This window comes from Peromyscus maniculatus, chromosome X (genome assembly GCF_049852395.1).
Source record: "Peromyscus maniculatus bairdii isolate BWxNUB_F1_BW_parent chromosome X, HU_Pman_BW_mat_3.1, whole genome shotgun sequence".
Classification (NCBI taxonomy): Eukaryota; Metazoa; Chordata; class Mammalia; order Rodentia; family Cricetidae; genus Peromyscus; species Peromyscus maniculatus.
Window position 1 is genome coordinate 117,944,840 of NC_134875.1, and position 16,812 is coordinate 117,961,651.

Genomic DNA, 16,812 nt, shown 5'->3' on the forward strand with positions numbered 1-16,812 from the left:
GGCTTCCCAAGCACATTGGAGCCCAGATGATCCTATCACAAGCCCCAGATACCAGATGTAGAGCTACTGGATTTTACGCTTTTTCCTGTTGGGTTTTGATGTTGCTTTGGTCCCATCTTTCCGTGTTATGTCCCTATTTCTTCCTCTTGGAATAGGAAGTTTATGCTGTGCCTTTATATATTAGAAAGATACAATAGTTTTTATAGGTACTCACAGTTAAGAAATTGCCTTGAGTATCAAAAGAGACTTTTGATTTTTGAATAATATTGAGACTGTTAAAGAATTATGGAGACTTTGGAGGCCAGACTGAATGCATTTTGAATGATGAGATGGCTATGAGCCGATGAGGAAAAGGGGTAGAATGTTGTGATTTCAATGTGAAATGTCCCTCATAGGATCCTGTGTTTGAACACTTCTTCCCCCGCTGGTAGCCTTTTGGAAACGTTGTGACAGCTTGGAAGGGGTCGCTGGGAGGAACCTTAAGGGTGTAAGCCAATCCCACTTCCTGTTTACTCTCTGCTTCCTGACAGTAGATGCAGTGTTACCAGTTGCTTCTTGCTTCTGCCATCCAGCCTTCCCTGCCATGGTGAACTTCAACCTATAAACCAAAATAAATCTCTTTTCCCTCATCTTGTTCTGTATCAGGTATTCGGACATGGAAACAGGAAAAGTAATTAACACACACCCTGAAAAAGACACTGTTATGAGTGATTAAGGGAATGACCTATGATATCTCTGCTTTTGGTTTTCAATGAATAAATTTATTAAGTACATAGGAATCGAAAGTAGAAGAATGGGGCTGGAGAGATGGCTCAGAGGTTAAGAACACTGGCTGTTCTTCCAGAGGTCCTGAGTTCAATTCCCAGCACCCACATGGTGGCTCACAACCATCTATAATAGGATCTGATGCCCTCTTCTGGCCTGCAGACAGAACACTCACTATATACATAATAAATAAATAAACCTTTAAAAAAAAAAGAAAGTAGAAGAATGACTTGTGAGTACACACAGATAATGAAATATTATCAAATTGCTAGTTCAGGACATCCAACAAAAATGACTTAAGTAGCCCAGTAGTAGCACCATCAGATTGGAGACTTACAAACATCCAGCAGCAATTGACCAGAGAAACTCTGTTGAGACATCCAGCTAGAGTTCCTGATCAAGAGTCCTTGGAAGATCAGAGCGTTCACATGGGTGAGGCTTCCAAATAAAAGCAAGTAGCAGCAGAAAGATAACATCAACAGATTGGGGGCTTACAAACATCCAACAGATGAAGCACTTAGGTGGAGCTTGAAATTGAACTTTCTTACTGGGGATGAGCTTCCCATAGCAGAACTTTAGACTTCCCCTTCCCACTGCCGGCATCTTTATACCATGGGGTAAACAACAATAACAGCTGTTGAAAATTGGTTATCTTCTAACTGTCCTCAAGAAAACAGCATTTTTACTCTTAGGTGTTTTTGCTATTATCTTCCTTCACTGTCACAGCGTGAGGGAGGTCAGACGATTCCCAGACAAAGAGCCTTGGAGGGCATTTTAGAGAACACTTGAAAGAAAGATGCTGGAGTTTGGGACAGAGGGCTTAAAGCACATGACAATTTCCCAATATAATGAACATTAGGAAAGGAAGCTGCTAGGTGAATGTTCTAGTCTTCTGTCTCTTTGATAGAGACAATCATGAGGTGCTTTGTGCATACATTTTAATATTCTTAGTAGGGACAATTGACAGAAGCAGCAGTGTACTCATTTTTCACATCCCTCGTGGCTCTTCCTTCCTGGCTCACTTTTGTCACTTGTCAAATATGATTCCTAACATCACCATTGGCAGTCTTTGTTTCTGTTTTCGATTTCATATGAGCAAAACAACGATTCTTCAGAGATGAGTAAGGCACAGCAATTCCCCGTGTGAATCTCCCGATTTGTTGGAATTTGCAGACACGTGAACACTATGTTGAAGTGCAAGGATACAGAGTGGGACAGTCTTCAACAAAAAGAGATGGGTAGAAAAGAGTTTCTAGTAGAGCTTCTGAGAGAAGCAGTACTGAACTGATTCTTAGAGAATGGATGGGACTTAGGGAATTCAAAAAGAGGGAATGAGCTTCCAGAAGAAAAGAGAAACATTTTAAGAACATGGCCACATGGTAAACACAAGTAAATAGCACCTCCATGAACCTCATTTTCTTTGTGTGTCAAACAAAAGTAATAAAATGCTATGAGAATCAAATAAGCCATAGTACGTACAGCAGCAGGTATGATGTCTGGCATACGGGAATCCAATAACGCTAATAGTGTTATAATCTTCAGTGGTATCTCATTCAAACAGTGTTTTTCAACTGGAAGCGATTCTATGCCCTTCCCCATCCAGATAGCATTTTCAAAATTTCTCATTTGGAGATGTTTTAAGTTGTTGCAAGAGGTTGAGGTGTTAACACTACCATTTGGTACACAGAGGTTGTCTCAGCTAGGGTTTCTGTTGCTGTGATGAAACACCATGACCAAAAGCAAGGGTTTATTGGGCTTACACTCCCACATTGTAGTCTGTCACTGAAGGAAGTCAGGACAGGAAGGCAAGCAGGGCAGGAATCTGGAGTCAGAAGCTGATGTAGAAGCCATGGAGAGGTATTACTTACTGGCTTGCTCCTCCTGGCTTGCTCAGTCTGTTTTCTTATTGAACGCAGGACCACCAGCCCAGGAATGGCAGCACACACAATGGACTGGGTCATCCAGTCGCTAATTAAAATTCTCTATAGGCTGGCCCACAGCCTGATCTTACTTAGGGAGGCATTTTCCTCAATCAAAGTTTCCTCCTCTCAGATGACTGCAATTTGTATCAAGCTGACAAAAATCTCGCCAGCACAGAGGTGGAAGATGTTCCCCCAACTTCTTAGAATGCACAGGACAACCCTTACAACAACAAAAGTCATGAAGCTCCTAATCCAATAGTGCCAAGATTGAGGAAATGTACTATGTCCTCACAGGACCAATAATCTGGTAAAGTGCCCTTTTCTCTGTGAGGCTAACCACACCTCTGTTCCTTTCCACTTTTAATATCTTTAAAATCAAGGAATCTTAGCATGGGAAGAAGTTGTATCTATTTGAGTCTCCCAGAAACCAACTCTGAAAGTAGGTTTGAGCGTGGGTAGCTGGGAAGGAGAGAAAACAAAAGAATGAAGAAGCTAGCCAAGGAGCAAGAAGAGATAATAAAGGATGAAAAGTAAGCACAGAGGCAGGCAGCTGGAGCCAGGAGCCAAGGTAGGATGTGCCTCAGTCATCCTACCTGGGTAGTGCGGCTTAGGGTGTTCATCCACTACCTCACAACTATCACTAGTTGAAGGCCTCTCATTGATCTCCTGGAACTTTCTGTCTTCCACTGGAATAATAAAGTGGACTTCGAGGCCAGAGAGAACTCTAAAGCAACAAAGTGTAAGTTTGGGATGTTAGAACTCTGGCTACTGTGTCTTGAATTAGTAAGCGTGACAGGATATGGATAGAGCCATGACAGCATCTGCCAAAACACAGCTTTGTTTACCTGTGGCTTTGCTCAGAAACATGAGCTCTGGAGCTTATTTGCTTGGATGTAAGTTGACTCACTGTGCAATTTTGAGCAAATTACTAGTCTACCTCCAGTTTCCTTCATTCCCAAAGAAAAATGGAGTGATGTCAACCTCGTGTAGCTGCCCTGAGGATTCAATAAGAGATTACGTGGGGACTGGAAAGATGACTCAGAGGTTCAAAGCACTTGTTGCTCTCACAGAGGACCCAGGTTTGTTTCTCAGCACCAACATGGTGCTTCATATCCATCCATAACTCCAGTTCAAGGGAATATGGTACCCTCTTACGACCTCCACGGGCACCAGGCTTGCATGTGGTGCAAAGACATATGTGCAGACAAAACATTCATACACCTGAAATAACTTTTAATCTTAAAAAAGAAGAAAATACAAGTGAATCATATCCAGTGCCTCTTAGAGAGCCTTGGCCATTATGATGATGGAGGTTGTGACAATATCTAACAATAGTAGAGAATTTACCTTGATCCAGGCACTCTGTTTTAGTATGCAGCCTGTACTAGCTCAGCTCATCTTGTCAGTGATTGAGGTAGAAATCACTGCTACAGCTCTTTTGCATGTGAATACAAGGGACTAAGTTAGCAGTTCTCAACCTGTGGGTCATGACCCCTTTGAGGATCAAATGACCCTTTCGCAGGGGTCACCTAAGACCACCAGAAAACACAGATTACAATTCAAAACAGTAGCAAAAATTCATTAAATTCATAACATTAGCAAAAGTTACAATTATGAAGTAGCAACAAAAATAATTTTATAGTTGAGGGTCAACACAACAAGAGGAACTGTATTAAAGGTTCACAACATTAGGAAGATTGAGAACCACTGTACACTCAGTCAGGTAAAGTCACATTGCCTGAGATAAGATCTGGAAGTTGAGAGCCATCTGTCATGGAAAAGGGAGAAATAGATATTCTGGAAGTAGGGACCATGTTGTGATTGTGTTTGCTAAATAAGAGTCCTCTTTAAAGTCTTTTCTTCTTTCAGTGGTGACAAAATCAGACACTGAAATATTTCCTGATGATCCAAGTGCCAAGTACAATCATTCACTTGAATTGCATGGTGATATTTTCCATAAGCCTGAGTGCCCTCTGAAGCAAGCCGTGTGGATGGTGGCTCAGTGCTAAGAAACGTAGTCTTTTTCACCAGAGCCCACAATTACAATGAAAGCTGACCTTTGCAGTTTCATTTTCCAGCTTTTGAAATGAAGACGTTGGGATTCAGAATTGGACAACGTTGTCAGCAGGGAGACACCTAGAAGCTGAAGAATATTTATGGTAATAAAAAAGTTGAGCTCTCAAAGAACCAGCTAAATTACAGTTGGCACAAGGCATATTAGAGTTTGTCCAGATTTACTGTCAGCCCTCTGAATTTGCATCTTTAAAAGGCAATAAATTGTTGAGGAATATACCTTTTAAGCAGACTAGAGGTAAGAAATGAAAACTAGAAGCTTATAAAATAAAAATTATTGAAGGGCAAACTTTTCTCCTAAACTTTATCCGACACGTAAGCTTTCTGGATATGAACTGTAGTATCATTAAAAACTTGGAAATTCATGTTATCAATCTATTCCCCCTCCACTTTATCCCACCCAGGAGAGAGTGAGTCTCCCCAGCTGTTTGAAGAAGAAAATAGACTGAGCCAATGAATAGTTAAGATCAGCTTGCTCATCTACCCTGTCTTAGATTTGCCCTGCTGTGCTAGAAATTTTGAAGACTAAATCTAGAAATGGAGAAATCTCAAAACTAAAAAACTCAATGTAAGTATTATCTAAGATTTTGTGGTATTAAGCACGGATTTCATTCCCTCATATACATTTTACTCCCTAACTTACAAGAAAATGTAACATATGTATTGTTTTAAAAAAACACCAGACCATCCTTACAGGCATGATTATAAGGAAATGATAAACATTCATTTGCATAAATTTAATAAGTCATGTGCTTCCCCTTAGAGACTGAAAAGAAGAGGCAAAATAGTAGTAACAATAAATGAAAGAGAATGTGAGATGGCTCAGCTGTTAAAGGTGCCTGCCACCAAACCTGCAGACTGGAGTTTGACATCCAGATCTCACATGGCTGAGGAAGGGAACCAATTCCTGCAAGTTGTCCTCTGACACTGCACAAACACATGTGCAAATACATGTACAAACACACATACACACATAAAGAAAGTGTAATTTAAAAAATAAGTGAACATAAATTTGTAGGACAAGATTCAATCAATGCTGAAAATGCATCTCGTTAACCTTACTTTGTAAGACAGCAGTTTTATACTGCTATAGCCCCCCTCTCTGTCTACAAATGCATAATGCTCTGCTAACCGCCCTCTCTCATTCCCTCTAAACACACACACACACACACACACACACACACACACACACACACACAAAGCCTTTTTTTCTCTAGCAATGGTACAATCTATTATTACACAGCCTTTAGTTCTCTAGCAATGGTACAATCAAAAAACAAAATAAAATACCTTGGCAGAATATTTCACCTAGAATAACCATGTCCAAGAAATTCAGAAGTGATAAAATTTCTATCCAACTTCTGGAATGTGCAAATAAAAACCCTTTCTCTCCCATACTTGCTCTTGGAAGATGAGACTTTATACCTTTCCTAGGATGAGCCAGTCCAATTATTAACAAGCAGAAACATTCAAAATATCTCCTTTATGTCTAAATTAAATCCTTAATCTTACACTTTAAACCACTTTTTCTTTTGATTAGCTGTGTTAGAATTAAGGAGACTTTCATTTAGCTAATTGTCTCTTTTCTTAACTCTTCTTTCTCTTCTCTGAGGGGCTTGTTTCACTGCCCATCATTATTTTTCTATAATGCAGGGATTTTTCTGGGCTGTATGTGAACTCTCTAAGGTCCTTCAATTTCATTAATTTTGGAGCTGAGAATTACACAGGTTATTCAAAACAGTTATCACCTGAGACAGTGTATAAGTTGTTTTATTCTAATTTTTTGATAATATATCTTTATTAATTCTTTGGGAATTATATATAATATATTTTGATCATATTCACTCCCCACTTTTCCCCTCAATTCCTCCCAAATCCATCCCTTTCTCCTTCCTACCCTTCTCAACTTCCTTCCCTCTTTTTTCTTTAGAAGATACTGTTTTAAAGCAAGCATCCTAGTCCTCTGGCTTCTACAGTCTTTCCATCCATTGTTCCCAGAGCCTTAGGTCTAGATATTGTGTTGTTCTAAATGTATTAATTGGGGATGGGTACCCCATGGTTACTTGTTCTCTCCTTTTTGACCAGTTGTAGCTTTCTATAATGGCCCCCATTGCTACATAAATAAATAAATAAATAAATACATACATACATAAGTAAATAAATAAATAAATAAATAAATAAATGCTTCTTTGATGAGGCATGAATGCTACATATATCTAATATGTTGTTCTTATTTCAAATTATTATGAATATAAATGCATTCCAAAGTCAATACAGAATTATGTATTTAGTTTAAACCTAAAATGGATGGATGTGGTGGTACAGGTCTGTAATCCCAGCATTTTGGAGGCTGAGGTAAGAGGATTCGGAGCTCACAATTAGTCTTAGCTACATAGCAAGGACAAGTTCAAGGCCTGGGCTACATGAGACCCTGTCTCAAAAAGGTTTTGCTACCAAAGGAAAGCCCATATATCATGAAAACTTAGCAGAGTTAAGAAGCTGTGTTCATAACTTTATAACATTTGCTGATGGTGTCTTGTGTATCTTGGGCAGTAAAACTTTAATTCTGGCAAACTTTATGTCAATATGCTCATTTTCATTTAAGTGTGGCCTTAATGAAAGTGGCTACTTCAGTTCTGATTTCCTCTATAAACATTGCCTCATGGTTCTTGATGGCAACAGAAGCTCCAGCCATTATATCTAAGTTCAAGGGAGCAGAAATAGTAAGGAAGGAGATAATCTAAAGAAATAGGGTATATTACTGAAGCATTTAGAAACACCACGTTACAAATATCTCTCAAAGTCAGAATGATACACATATAGACTTAAGCTTGTCTCTCATGAGCAAAGGGCGGTGGGGGGAGGGTGCGTGGAACAAAGTCAGAGAAGACTTGACCTCCCTGCCCCATCCTCGGTGTCCTTGAAACTAAAGATGAAAGCTTTTAGAAAATCCACAGAAGAAAGAAATTGCAAGGTATGCTAACCACACGGGAGAGAACAGCACAAAAGAAAACTCCCAACAACCTTGAAGCACACCGGGAGGTAAGTCTTTGCCCAGAGCGTTGACTTTTATATCCCATTTTCAACTAAGAAAAATGATGCTGGCCGCTACATTGCTAAAATACTCCATTGGTCCCAACTACCTGAATACTCCTAGCTTTTAAAGTCAGAATGCTGAACTGTAAACTCTGAATTTTTCCTCTCTGTGGGTAAACCTGCAACCCCATCAAGGTAAACAGATTTCAAATTAAGCAACTATTTATTTGGTCTTAGTCATTTGTCTTAGTGGACATGTGCTTAATGATACCAAAACAAAAATCCATTCCTAGAGGTTCAGCTGCAAAACATTGCCTTCTTTGCTGAGGCTACATGAAGGAAAATATTTCACCTACTTATTTGAGTTATATTAACAAAGAAAATAGACCCCAAATTATTATTCGTCAAAAACTGTATCACCTGTGTTTTCTCAACTTGAATAATATTTCATTTATGGATCTAAAAGTCAAAATCATTTCCAGCATTTAATAATGATGTATATCTTGGCAAGGCCCTTCATCTTTAAGAGCCTCAGTTTCTCTGTAAAATAGGAATGGTAATAGTCATTCACATTTTGAGCTTGCTGCAACAAGCATGTGTGTGCTAAGATTTGGAGTTACTGCGAAGCTAACCCGTTAACATACCAGTTTCACAGTGGCAGGAAGAAGACACAAGACCCCTGGATCTGACAGAGAACTTTATTACTCACGGCATAGCAGGCAACATGGGCTACCTATTTGCATGAAACTTGTCTCTTTAATTCCCATGAGGGCAGTGCACAACTGAGCTCCAGTGAGCCTTGTCTATGCAATGGAATTGTATCACAGTTAAGGAACCTCATGCTCAAAAAAACTCCAGTCTTTAAAGGGCCTGCAAACAAACTCTCCCACGTTATGTTGCAAAGAAAGGCAGTCTCTTGATTATCCTGGCCAAGTAACAAATCTACCCTGTTCTAGAAGCTGACTTCTGTTTCGAGGATTATTTTCAATATAGGTACTCTTGAAATTCTGAAACAAAGCCACTCTGTGCCTCTGCCTGTAAGACATGCAGAAATCGAGAAAGAAAAAAAAAATGTGGGCAATTGTTTCCTGGTTGTTGTAAAAATGAACATACAATGGAGCAAATCAAGTATTTAGCACAGGTTTTGGTGTGTTGTAAGTACTAAACAAATGTTAACTCTTATTATCATCCTGGATGTAAATGATTCCTTGGATGTCTTGGAGACTCTTTGAGAGCTGCAGATCCTTTGTTGTACTGATGAAACTTCAAAATTCTCCCCTGTGAGCGCAGCTGAAGTCACAAGGAAGCTGGGCAAAGCTCCAGATTCCCTCACCTGTCCGCCTCCACACACCCTGAGTGTCCCCGTTTTTGCCACCTCTTCCCACAAGTCTTCTGGTTTAGTGTACAGAATCCAGGCCCTGTATGTCAAGAGTACAGTGTTCTTCCATGCTCTAAAAACCATGACCTGCACAGGGATGCCTGCAGAATTGTGGCTCTTCTGCCCCTGGTGCATGTGGGTTTTATTCTTAGTTAACTTTTTATTTCTTCTCTGTGGCTTGATCCCATTTATCTCCCCATCTCCTTGCATCCACCCTCCACCCCTACAACCTCCCCTGAAAAAAAAAAACAACAAAATAAGATTTAAAAGAAAAGAAAAAAAAGAAAGAAAAGTCTCATTCTCAAAGCTGTAGTATGACACAGTGAGTCACACAGTATACTCTTTAGTCCATATATCTCCACTTGCAGGTGTTCACTGCAAAGATTCATCGGTCTGGTTTGAGGCCACTGGTCTCTGCCACACCATCAATACTGGGGCTCCCCTGGGATTCTCTCTGGACTTCCTGTTGTTGCCTTATGTGGTAGAGATCCCACAGCTTTGGATCTGCAGGATGAACCCCTTCACATGTTACAACAGATCATAGATGGGGTGGATGTGAGGGTGGGCCAACTCATAGGCCTGGTTCTGAGCCTGTTTAGTTGCAGGCTTGGTCAGGTTGCCAGCTGTCCCCCATCCTCACCACCAGGGTGAGCTCTTCAGCATTGCCCCAGCGAGTTCACCCTATACAGCAAGGAGCAAGGCTCAGGGCCAGTTCTCCTACTCTCATTCCCTCATGGCCAGCTCACCCACACCTGCTCCACCAGGGCCATCTCTACCGTGCTGCCAGGCATGGCCTGCTTTTCCGACTGTTGTAGCTGGTGAGGGCAGGGCCAGCTCTTCTGCTTTCATGACCCAGTGGCCAGCTCTCCCACCTGCCGCAGGTGGCGAGGGGCAAGGGAGGAGGCATCTCCCTCGCCCACACCACCACATGACAGACAAGTAGTGGGACCAGTTCTCCCACGCTCGTGCCCTCAGGGCCGCTCCCCTGCACTCCTGCCAACAGGCTCAGCTCTACTTTGTTGCCCTGGCCAGGTGTGGGGCCGTTTCTCTCGAGTGCCAGTGAGGGGCAAGATCGGCTCTTCCATTCTCATGACTTCAGGGTCAGCTCTCCTACCTGCCACAGGTGGCAGGGGTCGGGGGACACCTCTCCCTCGCCCATACTACCACATATGGCAGATGAAGGGCAAGACCAGATTTCTCAAGCTCACAATCTTGGGGTTGGCTCACCCTCATCCCCGTCAACATGGTCAGCTCTACTGTGCTTCCCAGGCTAGGTGCAGGGCCCATTCTTCGAAGCTGGTAAGGGGCTGGGTCAGGTCCCCTGCTTACTGCAAGGGGCAGCTTACCCTCACCCATGCCACCATGTGGAAGACGAGGGGGATGGGACCAGCTCTCCCATTCTCATGCCATCTCACCCATGCCCGCGCAAACAGGGTCAGTTCTATTGTGCTACCCAGGCAAGATGTAGGACCCACTCTCCGGAAATGCTGTACCTGGTTATCGGCAGGACCAGTTCTCCCTAGTGTTGTAGCCAGTGAGGAGGTGGGGCTCACTCTGTTTAGCCCTATCCTCTTGTCCTTTGGTGGTAACAGAAGCCATGGGCATCAACACAGAAAGTGCCTGCAGCAAGGCCACAGAACCAGGCAAGGACCTTGGCGGCAGCTCAGGCCCAGACATCACCATGGCCCTAGGGTAGCAAAAAAGCCACCCACCTCAGCCCACTCCTCATCTCCCTCACCTCTTCAGATCTGCCCCTCTCCTCAGGACACGAACCACCCTGTCTCTCTCTCTCCCATACCCCATCATATATTTGCTCACCATAATAGTGCCTGACTGTCCGGCACCTTCTGGCACTGGGACGGTGTGTGTTTTTTCCTTGCCATCCAGGGCAGGCTGCCCCAGGCAGGCATATAGGTCTCCTTCTTCCTCTCAGTCACAATTTGGTTTTTATTCTTTCTTCTCCATTAGGAGTATACACACTGAGCTCTCTATGATGCCACAATCCTTTTCTTTATACTGGTTGTAGCAGAAATTGGTCTAGATATTCACACACCCATTTCTTCTTCTTCATGTAGCTAAGCTACATTTCCCTGCTTCCCTTACTGTCAGGTGTGTCCAAATGCGTTAGTGCTGGTCCATAGATTGTGTAGATGTGATATGTGCACTTTCTTTTTTTTTTCTTCTTTGTGTTCCAGCACAAATGCAAATAGATGCAGAAGATAGAACTCCAGACTCAGGTCCTAGCAAATGGTGGATAAGGTAGATCTGGGTTTCCTCGCTGATTCTGTGGCGCAGACTCTAGCCAATAAGCCATCTCTGCGACACTTTATAATGGTAACTGAGATGTGGGAAGTTGTTTATGTTACAGTTAACACTGCCAAGACTGTTTGTGTAAAATATTATATTACATATTATATGTAATTATAATATGTATAATTATCCTAATCTTACATTCCTATAGGTTCCAAGTAATTGGGCCTCCATGAATACTCTTAATAGAGGACTACAACCGTACCGCATGCCACCATGTCCCACCATGATGATAATGGACTAAACCTCTGAAACTGTGAGCCAGCCCCAATTAATGTTTTCCTTTATAAGAGCTGCTATGACCATGATGTTTCTTCAAAGCAACAGAAACCCTAACTAGGACAATTGCTGTGAAAAGAAACCATGACCAAGGCAACCCTTATAAAAGAAAGCATTTAATTGGGGCTGGCTTACTATTTCAGAGGTTTAGTCCCTGGGATGCATGACGGCACACAGGCAGACATGGTGCTGGACAGTAGCTGAGAGTTCTACATCCAGATCCACAGGCAGGAAGCAGGAGTGAGACACTGGGGCTGGCTTGAGCTTTTTTAAAGCCCGAATCCCATCCCCAGTGACACACTTCCTCTAAAAAGGCCACATCTAATCCTTCTCAAGTGGCGGCACTCCTGCTGTAAACTGAAGACATGACTCAAGCCCCTCCCCCTTTTGCTAGCACTCACATCTCCTCAGCCTCATGAGCCCCTCCCTCATGTATGCTGGAATTTTGACTTGCAGGTCTTGTGCATGAAATCACAACTACTGTAAGTTCGTGTACGCAACAGCACTGTCGTATCCAGCAAATGCTGTTTTACGCAGACATACATTACCTCTGCTTCTTATAATCTTTTACCCCTTCTTCTGTGAAGATCCAAGAGCTTTGTGAGAGGGCCAAATACAGGAAACACTAAGTGGACTCCGTGCTTTAAAAAGAAGAACACATGAATTTGGGAGGAGAAAATATTGTGGAAAATAGGAAAGAAATTGGGGAGTAGAGAATGGGGGAGTGGGTTTGAACAAAATGCAAACACTTTTTTCGTTATAAAGTACCCTATCTCAAGTATTTTGTTGAAGGATGGCTATGGTCTAATAGACTATCAGTACAGTCACTGTTTGTGTTGAAGTCTGAGCCTACCACATATAAAATCTCATGAGTGAGCTAAAATGTGACGCAGTAGCAAATATCTTAATATCACTGGAGGTCAATAAAAGTGGATTTGCATTCTCACTGCGGCGGCTGTCAACTGGCTGACTCTGGACTAATTATCTAACTGTTTCAATCCTTAGTTTTACACCTTAAAATAGAGAAAAAGCATTACTCATATCATAGGTAAGCATAATAACTTACATAAAATACTTGAAACGTAGCATGCCCTCTCATCACCCCTCATGTGTGGCAGAGACATTTACTGCTTTGATTATACATGTTTGACACATCCTTTCCAGCTCCTTGGAAGCTATTCTGTCCAATGAATCATGAACACGCTATGTATGTTACTTCTAGAGAATGGCATCTAAAACTCAGTGTGTGTCCTTTCAGCTCTCTTAGCCTCTAGAGAATTGATGACAGAGGCCGCATGTTAAAATGACAAAGGCACGGGTGAAATGGTCTGAACTGCTAAATTGCAACATGAAAGACTTGAGAAGGCTCTGTTCTCTCTCAGATATTAGATGGATTAGAAATAGGCCTCTGTTGAGACAAGCCGATGAAGTCGTTAAGCCCTTGAGACTTCAGAGTTAATTTGTTTTTCGTCATATCCTTGCTTACTGTAAATAACATGCCATTATAATGTAGTCACAGCAAACACACAACTGATAGCATTCATTTTATGATTTTGATATTATTGGCAAAACAATGCAGAAAGAAATTATTATCCTGTTCCATTTTCTACTCAGTAAGTGCATTGACCCTAATGAGTGTGGTCAGAGACATCAAGGTGTGGCTCTATTGTCCTTTGGTCTCCAATTTTGCAGCTTCTCATAGTGTAATCATTTCACTAGGCTAAATACAACTCTAATTTTAAAGACAGAGATTTTATACATTATATAGCTCCTAAATATGCAACTGTTTTATCTCACATTCAATTACAAAAATCAGAATTTTGTTACAAAGCTGGGGAAAAATACAACTGTGTTGGGCTTCCTAAGAGGAGGTAAATCTTTTGCAAGTGTGGCACTTTGCCTACAGGATTTCCAGGAATAACTTTGACCACAGCATCTTCCTAGCCAACTTTACATTTTGATCTCAGTGTGAGATGCAACTGCAAGCAATTACTGTAAGCATTAAATTATAAAGGTAAAATTAGATAAGTATATAGAATTATTAGACCCTAGCAGGCACTTGATGAATGTTAACTTATATCCTCTGCTGTCATATGTAATGAAAAGCAGATGTCAAAGGCCACAAATCCAATGGACATCCTTCCTGTTGGAGCTACTAAATCTAAATTGAAGTGGAAGAGGAATACTTACATCACCCTTCTAACATCAAGACCCTCCTGGTGTTTTCATACAAGAAAGAATTTGAGCCACTCATCTCCACCTTCCGTTTCCCTGTGTCTCCAGCGGCTCTTTCCAACAACAAGCAATGAAAGCTCATTTAGTTAAAGTCTATGCCACGCATGTAGGGAATGCTTTTCTCAATCAATGGGCATGTGTTGGTATAGACACCAGAATCTAGTGAGTCCCTTCTGTTGTCTTTGCCCTCCACAAGCTCGAGTAGCATTGTAGAAGAGATCTCTCCCTATCTGTGTGTAGTAAAGGTGGAAGCAGACGTGGATCTTTCTGGACAGGACTTCTATGAGGAGAGGAACCCAACGCCCCATTTCTTCCCTCTCAGCCAGCCACTGTGAGAGTGAGGCAGGACTGTGTGCTCAAAAGCAGTCTGAGTGCAGGGATAAAAGGACTGCCTCTAGGAACCTCTCATTCAAAAGGCAAATACAGTAATATGAGTTCTTGAAGAAAGAAGCAAGAGCCTCTATCCTGAACCTCTCTTGAAAGTACCTGCTCCCTTTCAGAGAACTCTACATTTGGAAGGTAACAGACTTCCATCTTATCATTAGTAGTGCTGATGCCAAAAAAAAAAAAAGCTGATGCCTCCTTTTGCCTTTTGATACTTATGTTCTCCAATGCCTCAAACTTTGGAAAGGAAGAAGACTGCGTTCAAACATCAACCCAATCTTTAACACCAAGAAAGGTACACTTAGCTTTGGGACACTGCCTCTTAAATATTTCCTCTTACAAGCTACCCTAGATACCTTTCTTTTTTTTATATTTTTATTTTGTAATTAACTTGATTTCACATATCAGCCACGGATTTCTCTGTCCTCCCTCCTCCCATCCCCCAGCCCTCCCCCCAACCCATCCCCCATTACCACCTCCTCCAAGGCAAGGTCTCAACTAAAGGATTTTTGTGTGTGGAACTAAGTTACAATAGGTACGTGTAGTCGATTGAAATTGTCTCTTTCCTAGGAATTGCTATAGCCATACATTCAGGTGATGTTTCCAAAAAGCAGCATATAGTGTGGTTGGTTACATATTGAAATAGCTGTATCACTTATGAGAGAAATTATATTGTCATGTTACGATGCCTTTCTTCTCCCATGGTAGAATAAAATGTGCAAACTAATATAGCCAATGTGCAAAAAACCAAAAACTCTTCATTCATGCCTTCTCTTACTATGAAGATAAATGCTGTGAAAGTGGATATTATTTATTTCTATTCAATACACATAAAGATGTATAAGTATAATTATGTATGTAAAAAACAGTGAGCTAAAGCCTATAAAAGACCTAGTATAAAGTGAACTAACACTTTGTGATTTTTATATAGTACATGTACATCATCTTTAGACTGTCATGATACAAAATCATGGCATGAAGGTACCTCAAGCTATGGGAGGAGGGTCACATAGACAGTTAATATATTTCAAATGAGTTCATTTTAAACCACTGCTACATACAAAACTGCTTAACTGTATCTTGAAAATGTTCATTCCAAGGTTAATATCACATACATAATTTTAGTCTTGGGTTATAAGGGACATACTGGATAGGATTTCATGGACATACATTATAATAAACATGTTGTATAATTTCTTTTGCTAGAAAGATGTGAACAAATCTCTGTTTACCCGAGATAGGGCACTGACAACAGACCAAAATTCTTCCCAAGTCTAAAGCAAAAAAAACAGGAAACTTATTGGGGTAAGTTACATGAGTATAGGTAAGAGATCACTTACCAGACTGTGGACAGCCCAAAGGCAGATAGCTGCATCACCAAAAAGCCCAGGCTAGCATGGATTAGAACTCATGAAAGCTGCTTCCCTGGAGCTGCCTGTAAAACTTGCAAGCAGCCTAACCAGGGGAAGGGGCTCCTTTCTCCAGCAGTTGTTAATGCTTAGATAGCTTTGGAACTGGAGCTTGTGAATCTCATAGATTTAATTCACTTTCTGAGTCTTAACAAGCCTCCCTCCAGGAGGGAATGTTACAGGTCACAGGAAATACAACACAATACATTATATACATATATGAATGTCAAAAATATCATTTTGCACAATTAATATATGGTAATAATTTTAAAAGAACAGTATGTTTCATGCATATTTCATGAAAGCTATTCCATGAGCCTAGTTAAGAAGTAACAGGCTCTATGTTGTGCTCCACACCTGTAGTGTTTGCTTGTTATGATACAGTCTACTGTCTTTCATAAATTTGTATTAAGATGCTGTGTGCTATGACTGGAAAAAATAATATAAGATAAAAAATGTTTAAAAATAATAAAATAAAAATTTAAAAAGTCAATGATATGATTCCTAATGATATTCTGTGATTCTTATAAATTGGTACCTAGCCCAAGTGTCATCAGGGAGGCCTCACCCCAAAACTGATGGGAACAGATATAGAGACCCACAGCCAAACATTAGGTGGAGCTTGGGAAATCCTGCAGAAGAGGGGAAAGAAGGCCAATAGGAGCCAGAGGGGTCAAGGACACTAAAAGAAAACCCACAGAACCAACTAATTGGGCTTCAGAGACTGAAACGACAACCAAGGAGCCTGCATGGGACTGACCTAGGACCTCTGTGTATATGTTACAGTTGCATAATGTGATCTTCTTGTAAGACTCCTAACAGTGAGAGCAGGGGCTGTCTCTGACCCTGATGACTGCTTTGGGGACCTATTCCTCCACTGTATTGCCTCATCCAGCCTTAATAGAAGAAGAGGAGCCTAGTCTCACTACAACTTGATATACCTTGTCTGACTGATATCTATGGGGGGCCCACCCCTTTCTGAAGAGAAACTGTGGAGGAGGAGTGGACAGAAGGGAGGGTA